We start from the raw sequence: 7,976 nt of genomic DNA, 5'->3' as shown, positions 1-7,976 counted from the left end.
TTAAAATAACATCACAAAACCAGGCTTAGGTGTTTGAGACAAAGTAAAGCCAGGGGGCAAATTAGGTCTGTTTCAAGAGCAAAACTGACTAATTCACTCCAAGTCTATGCAGGTCTCTGACTTTACTCGTGGTTAAAGATTTCTCTGCAGATATTAGGATAAGCAGGAAAAAGCTGATTCAACACCCAGAAGCTGCTGAGATCAAGATAAATCTGAGTCAAAATACATACAAGATAACATGTCAGAAAAGTGGTCTTGATTTGAGGCCCTGGCAGGTAATGCAGAGTAAACAGTATTTGGTTTGATTGGCAGGTTATTGTTGAGTCTGTGTGGGTGTTGAGGAAGGTGGGACCTTCTCTCAGGACGTAGCCTCACTTCCCTCGCTCAGAGGCTCTCAGGAGGAGAGCAGTGTGCCTTTTAACTTTTTTATACTTGTGCTGTGTTTGTTAAGGCCACATTCCCTGAGCCTGGCTGCAACTTGTGTTATTCTTCCTGTGCTGTTTGCCCCACTCGCAGCTGGAGGGACAGGAAAACCGATCTGGAAAACTACTTCATGTATGTCATCGGTGATTACAGGACGGCAGCGCCCGCCTGTGCCTCATATTGGCAGCCTCATGCCCCGGCTCGCAGGGCAGGGGCAGGCCTGAATAATGCAGTCCCATGAGGACGACGCTGCGCACCCCTCCTCACTCAAGGCCTCGCTTCTGCTTCCATGCAAGTAACTTTATGCAGCCTTGTCAGCACTCTTCCTGTGGAGAAACTGAGGAGGAAGCTCCACCAGGCAGCCCGAGGTGGCCCGAAACCTCCACAACTTTCAATTTCTTTCTTTGCAGTAAAAACAAATGACAGACTGCTGCACATAAACCATCAACAAGTGGAGGACGAATGACCCATTGTAAAAATACTCCATTACAAGCAAAGAAATCTTGAATCTAGGTCTTGACAGTTTTTCCAACTCCGGCAATTATGGGATAATAATAATTGCTAGCATAGCAGTAGCACAAGTGGAAAATAGTTTTAAATCAGTGAACTGAGTCAGTAATGTCGGTCATCTAGCTAAAGTTTGCTAACATAAGCTGCCAGTCACATTAAACCATGTAAAGGCACAGACAAACAAAACTGACATCAAATAACTAGTGACAATGAAGGTCTACTGTTGCATCGCCTCACAATGTCTGTGTTTCACTCAAAAAGTTGCACTTGAACACACCGCAAAGACTACAGTCAGCGGCCAACTAGCATGTATGTTCTGCGCCTGCGTGAGAGGAAATAACTCTCCATACCAGCAGGCAGAGGTAGTCTGTATTCGTCATTCAAAAAGGGAAACAGGAAGAATGACAGGATGGATTCAAGACGCTAATTATCCAGTTAGCACCTTCATAACACGACCCAATGTTAAAAGAACAAAGGATATTTACCATGTCACAACGAACATGACCACAAACTATTACAAACCATTTCTGCTAAAGAACTCAATGGCTGAAAAATAAAATCTTATCTTATATAACAAGTTTGTTTCGATCTCGCGCCCTCTTGACTTAAGCTGTTAGTTTACTTTCAACACTTCCATTTCTCTTCTCGTGCACTAAGCTAAACTGCCACTTAGAGTGATTTCTCTCACTGATGGGCTCCACTGGCTTTGACGTTGATTCAACACGCTGTATAAGCCGGAAAGCAGGCAAAAGGGCTGACTATGGTGCCAGCTGTGTGGGACACAATACAAATACTAGGGTGACAGACTCTGTCCGACTACTGTAAGACTGACCACTGGCCGATAGCTTGGTGTCGGCTTGGTGTCAGGGTCCTAAATCTGTGTGTCTTTAAACTCAACTTTTCATTTGAAAGAGAAGTAATGCTTTATTTCTTAGTGCAAAAATTACATTTCAAAGTCTCAATTTAAGTTAAAGTATACACAGGGCGTCGGTGGCTTAGTGGTAGAGCAGGCGCCCCTGTACAAAGCTGTTGCCACAGCGGCCCGGGCTCGACTCCAGCCCGTGGCCCCTTGCCGCATGTCACTCCCTCTCTCTCTCTTTCCCCCCTTCACACTTGTCTGTCCTATCCATTAAAGGCTAAAAATGCCTCAAAAAAAATCTTTAAAAAAAAAGTAAAAGTAAACATGTATTATCACCAAAATGTACGGAGGTATCCAAAGTTATAGTCCTTTTAATAAAATTGCTTCATTTATTACTTGTGAAATCATCCGTAAACACCATTTTAATGTTGTAGCTGGTCATATTATGTTTTTCACTTTAAGAAATCAGTCTTAGTGATTATCATTAATTCAATTCCTAGTAGTTGTTAATTGTTAAAATAATAGGTAAAAAATCTACCATTCACGTCAGATTGTTTCAGTGTTTTTCCTTTAAATATCTGTTTATGAGAATGTTAAAAGAAAATAGAATAAGAGGTGCTGTAAAATCATAGGAAAAATTACACCTTATCCTAGAAAATTCACAAGACCCATTGACCTCTATTAAAACAGGCTGAAATTATGTCACTTTTTTCATTTGTTTTAAGAAAAGAAGATTCTCTAGATCCAATAATAGTGATTTCTTTTTGTTTTGTAGTGTAGTATTCAGTATCAGAAAATTGAAATATAGTAAAATACAAGTACCTTGAAAAAGTACTTGAGTAAATGCACTCAGTTACTTTCCACCTCTGACGTCAAAATGAATACACGATCGGGATTGTTTAATAACACGTCAGTCCTCAGATTTAATTTCTGGGATGCGACACATTAACATATTCTCTCAGATGCCCTTTTCATTTCATTGCTTCCTCCTTCCTCTGCTGCCACTTTCCCAGGCAGAGGACCTGGAGGAGCAATCTAGTGGGATCAAGAATGACAAGGCAGTCCGGCCTCCTATTGTATGTGAGCGTTTACTCAGCATGGAGGAGCAAGGACAGTGAGGCTACAAGAATACAATAGGCTCATATTTATTTACTGCTTAGTGGCAGCCAGGGAGACCCCCCTCTCCTTCAATAGCTGATAGCAGCTTTACAGTAATAGACCTCTAATAAAGACCTCAGAGGGCAAGTAGAGGCCAGACTCTCTGGCTCTGTCCCGGGTCCACTTCAAACACAACCAATGAAATGTTAAATCTGATACGAAGACTTGAGTTTTCCCCCATTTAATCATGATAATGAATTAGGCTCAAACAACACAGTCATCACATCAGATCATTTCTGCAACGTCTTCTGTTTGTACAGTAGCTCTCACCTGGTGTGATTCAATACAGTGAGAATGTTGAAAGTGCATTCAAATTATTCTTGTACATCATCATACCAGGTGAAGTTGCTGTTGTCTACAAATTGTGAACTATGCTCCACTATGTTGTATTGGGGCATTTCATTCCACATCACACAGCTTGGTGAGGCCAATTTGTGTTTATGTCTTGGAAAATGCCAAGTAGGGTTGAGCCGAATACTTGGATGAAACAAGTATCCAAATACAAACACAGAAAATTTAATCAAAGAGATGGAGACACGGATACAGATAATGGTCAACTCGCTCATCCCTCCTGCCAAGCACAATATGCACTCCGTTCCAAATACTTTTTCTTTTTACTTTTAGTAGGTAGTGCAGCTGCCTTTACAGATACGTACTGTCATGCACATAATTTGGACATACTACTTGTCATAACACTGTGCCTTAAACTCTGACCACCTTGTTCGTATATCCATCACAGTCTATAGTGCAAAATTTCAAGTTAAAAAAAAAAGAGAAAAAGAGAAAGTATGCAATTTGGATAGCAGCATATATCTTAATATTTTGGGCAGGAAATCTGTCCTATGTCTATATGAATAAAATAACTCCAAATTAAATCAAATATCAATTGAATAAACCCTCAGCTTGCATTATTATGGTCTCAAAAAAAGAGATCTTACAGGTCTGAAAGTTGCCAAAATGCTGCAGGCTGTTCAATGGAAAAGCCCTCGTTTGTTATATTAAAGAAAGTGTTTTTATTTACAATATATAGGTGAAAGAGGGGCAACCTGATAATATGGAAAAGGCAGGAAATATTGAAATCCATCCTGAAGTGGTGGGAAAATAAGAGGTTTACGCTATTACATGAAAATAAAATGTGTGTATACTCTAGGCAGGAGTGCAGCTTTATTCTTGCACCTAAAAGTGCTTTGTCTTATGTGTATTTTATGTCCATGTTGTCATTTTCTGCCATCAAAGTCCACGTTTTTCTGCAGAAGCCCGAACATGAAAAAGGTTCCTGTTCTTCTGATCACAGACACGATCTTTCCTGAAAGGGAACTCATTGGAGTTTACAATTAAAATGTTAGAATTAAGTTATACCAACCTGATACTGAGACAGAGCATGTGTGCAGATTTATCCAATGCATACTGTGTCATTAGGAGCTGTGGGAATGAGCAGTAAAGCTTCCAGGTTTGTGTGTGATACCGTTGACTTCCCATGGAGGGCTCCCTCTGTTGTACTGATTCATAATCCATCTGTAAAACACAGTAAAGCAGAACTTGTGGATAAACATTTATTTTGTAATGTCAGACAGGCTGCAAATCCCTTAAATATCCACATACAGTATGAAGAATGCTGCATATATACTCTCACTATTTTAGACTGAAGGTTAAACCTCACAGTTTCCAGCTGATCTGTTGTTTTCAGTAAAACAGCCTGACACAGGCTTGACCATCATTTACACTTGTTTCCCTCCATGTTTTAATCTGACTGAAAAATGCCTGGAAAACGACCAAACCAGTGCCGACTATCTGACCTACATGACCGAGTCCCAAGCCTCAAAAAATTAATTTTCCGAGAGGCATTATGGCAGCATGATTTATTGGTTGCCTTGATGCCTTGTGGGTGTAATTGTGAGAGCAGGGCTGAAGTTGAGTGGCTTTGATGCCCCCGTCCGTCCCTTCCTCCAATCCCTGAGTTTCAGAGATTAACTCAGACACTGGATTAAAATCTCAAAATAGAGAAATCCTTTTTAGATGAACAGATTGATTAAAAAGGGGAAAAGATGAGTGTGTGGTGGAACTGAGCTGCTGATATTATCACCTGGGAGCTCTCCAACGGCCAAAGTCCACTTGGTGCTCAGTCAAAACTCAGAATGTGTGTTCACCTTTGATGAATTCAAACTTCAACCAAATAGTTTCAATAAATTTAAAGTTTGTTCATTGTGTTATGACAGTCTGATTTCTCTTTTCTCTGTATTTTGCATGAACTTTGTCCCTCAACAAATCTGGTAGGAAGAATGAATGAACGGTGTACGAGAAATATTTTGTACATGCTTGCATTTGCATCCTGTGGCCTTGTTAAGGTTTTTGTTTTAGTATTTGCACAATACATTTGTCAGCTGTCATAATTTTCGGAAATATACTCATTCCCTTTCTTGCCGAGAGTTAGATGAGACAATCTTACTCTCATATAGCCAATAGATATGGAGCAACAGCTAGCTGTTAGCTGGTTATCTTAGCTTAGCATAAAGACTGGAAACAGGGGGCAACAGCTAGCCTGGCAGGTTTGCTACCCAAAGATAACATGATCCACCAACCCAGACTGTTCACATGCACTGTTTGTACGTATACTTACAAAAAGTAATGCACCACAACATGTGATCATGAGCCAGTAATTCATGTGTGACCCATGCAATCAGGAAGGCTGCAATCACGTGACCAATGTACTGATGAGAGTAAAGAAGTAAGTAGTCTATGTAAGGAGGCAAGTTGGTGGTCACAAAACTTTCCAAAACAGGACTTTCCCCTCAGACACCATTGGTTAAAACCACGTGAAACCATGTGAACTTTCAGTTATTTTAAGATATGTTGTCACCATGTTTCTTTTCCTAAACCAAACCATGTAACTTTACTCGCCTAACTCTAACGTACATCACTTTATATTGTGTATGTAACGTCATCTGTGGAGTGCTAATCCACTGAATGTCATACAAACCGCTGTATGTGCATTTTCTGGAGATATCATATGAACCATTGTACAAGGTTAAATTGACCAGCCAGCAGCTCTAAAGCTCAGCTAGCTGTTTTCCCTGTTTCTGGCATGGATGTATAAAGCGATGTGGACACAGCATTGGAGGCAGGGTCCTGTTCAAGAACATTGCTCAGTGGTGCATGAAGTCAAAAAAGTTTGACTTTCAAGGTTTGAAATGACCATATCATGGAGCCTGTAAAGCAAGCATGCTCCACTGGTTGAGCAGCTACCTTTTAGTAGAATGGAATGGGGATAAAATGATTTAATCACGCTGCTCATCTAGACTTTAAAAATGTTACAGGACCACATGGATCAAATCCCAATAGACCAACGAGTCATTTTGCAGAGGGTTGTGACGCTCAAAATCCACTGATTCATAGACGTCTCTTTCACAATGTAAGTCTGGGAAAAAGTCTGTTTGGACGCAAATGGCATCATGTGACGGACCTAGAAGATTTAGTTGGTTTGGCCACTATGTCACAGTGGCTCCAAAGCCTGGTTCTGCTCCTGGGGGCCTGATTTACCGTCTTTATGCTAAGCTAACTGGCTGCTACATTGTTGCCAACTTGGCAACTTTCTCGCTAGATTTAGCAACCTTTTGACCCTCTTAGCAACTTCATTTCTAAAAAGCTGCTGTAGCTCACGAGGTAGAGCAGGTTGTCCACTAATCAGAAGATCAGCGGTTTGATCTGCGGCTCCTCCAGTCCCTATGTCGAAGTTTCCTTGAGCAAGATACTGAACCCCAAATTGCTCCTGATGACTGTTCCATCAGTGTGTGAGTGTGTTAAAAACTGAGTAGCAGGTGGCACCCTGTAGGGTAGCCTCAACCACCAGTGTATGAATGTCTGTATGAATGGATGAATGTGACTCGTAGCGTAAAAAGCATTTTGAGTGATCGGAAGACTAGAAAGGCGCTGTACAATTGTAGGTCCAAAGCAACTAGTGACAAATTAAGCAATTTCAAGAGAAAAAAGAGATCAATATATTAGATTATAATTCGCTCCCATGCATGCTGTTCAATTATCGGCTCCTCCGCCATCATCCCAAGGTCTCTCCACCTCTCTCCTCTTGTGCTGTGTGGTAGATGTGGGACAGGCCGGAAGAGAAGAGATGCTACTTGCCATGGTAGTTCAGTTGTGCAAGAAAGTGGTGCCAATAGTTCTTATTCCATTCAAATGTTGTCTTGAAGATTACTCTATGGAATCTAATTCAGCAAAGTTTTAATGCTTCCATTATGTGCAATGATGTTACCAACATGCAAAAGCATATATGAAGTAATCCTGTGATTTTAAGTGGCTTTTGGAGCTGGTGCTAGCTCCTTTCATTGAAGAGGGTTGGTAACCCTGAGCTGCTGACTATTTACCATTTACCATTAGTCTTCTCATCAAGTAACTGCAAGAGAGAACACACATGCTTTTTTTTCTCCCTCTTCTGATGAAAGTCTGATTCTCTCTTCCCTGTATTGTCATGATTTTCGCCCTTGAACAAAAGCAGTGCATTTTGCAAACCTGTTTTGGGTTCATGCATCCACATACTTACATTTTTCTCTTTACTATTTGCATGTGGTATTTACACGCACACACACAAAAGAAATGTGCAAGTGATAAGAGAGGACAGGAGGGCTTAATCACAGTCCCTCCCTTGATTTCAACAATTCATACAAAGACACCAAAATCATTACTGAAAGTGAAACAAGAAACAGACACAGGACAAAAAGGCAGTATGTGGTGCAAACGTGCACAAAACTACACGGCTGCTGGTGCACAACTCAGAATCAGAAACCCTTTGAGCTCCACTTGTTGTTACTCTTTCATTTTGTGCAGATTTTAGTGAAGGCAGCAGATCAGCACTTTCATCTTGGCATACTACTCAGTCTGGTGTTAACAGACAAAAGCCCGATGCTTGATAGCGTCATCATTGTGTGGCCTGTTTGATTGCGGGAAGCAGGTGTATGTTCGTGTGGCCTTTCAGACCAAATTTAGTCATCCACTCACTTCCCCCTGGACCCCAGGT

The sequence above is a fragment of the Epinephelus lanceolatus genome, chromosome 20, assembly GCF_041903045.1.
Source record: "Epinephelus lanceolatus isolate andai-2023 chromosome 20, ASM4190304v1, whole genome shotgun sequence".
Taxonomy (NCBI): Eukaryota; Metazoa; Chordata; class Actinopteri; order Perciformes; family Serranidae; genus Epinephelus; species Epinephelus lanceolatus.
This window is presented reverse-complemented; position numbering follows the sequence as displayed.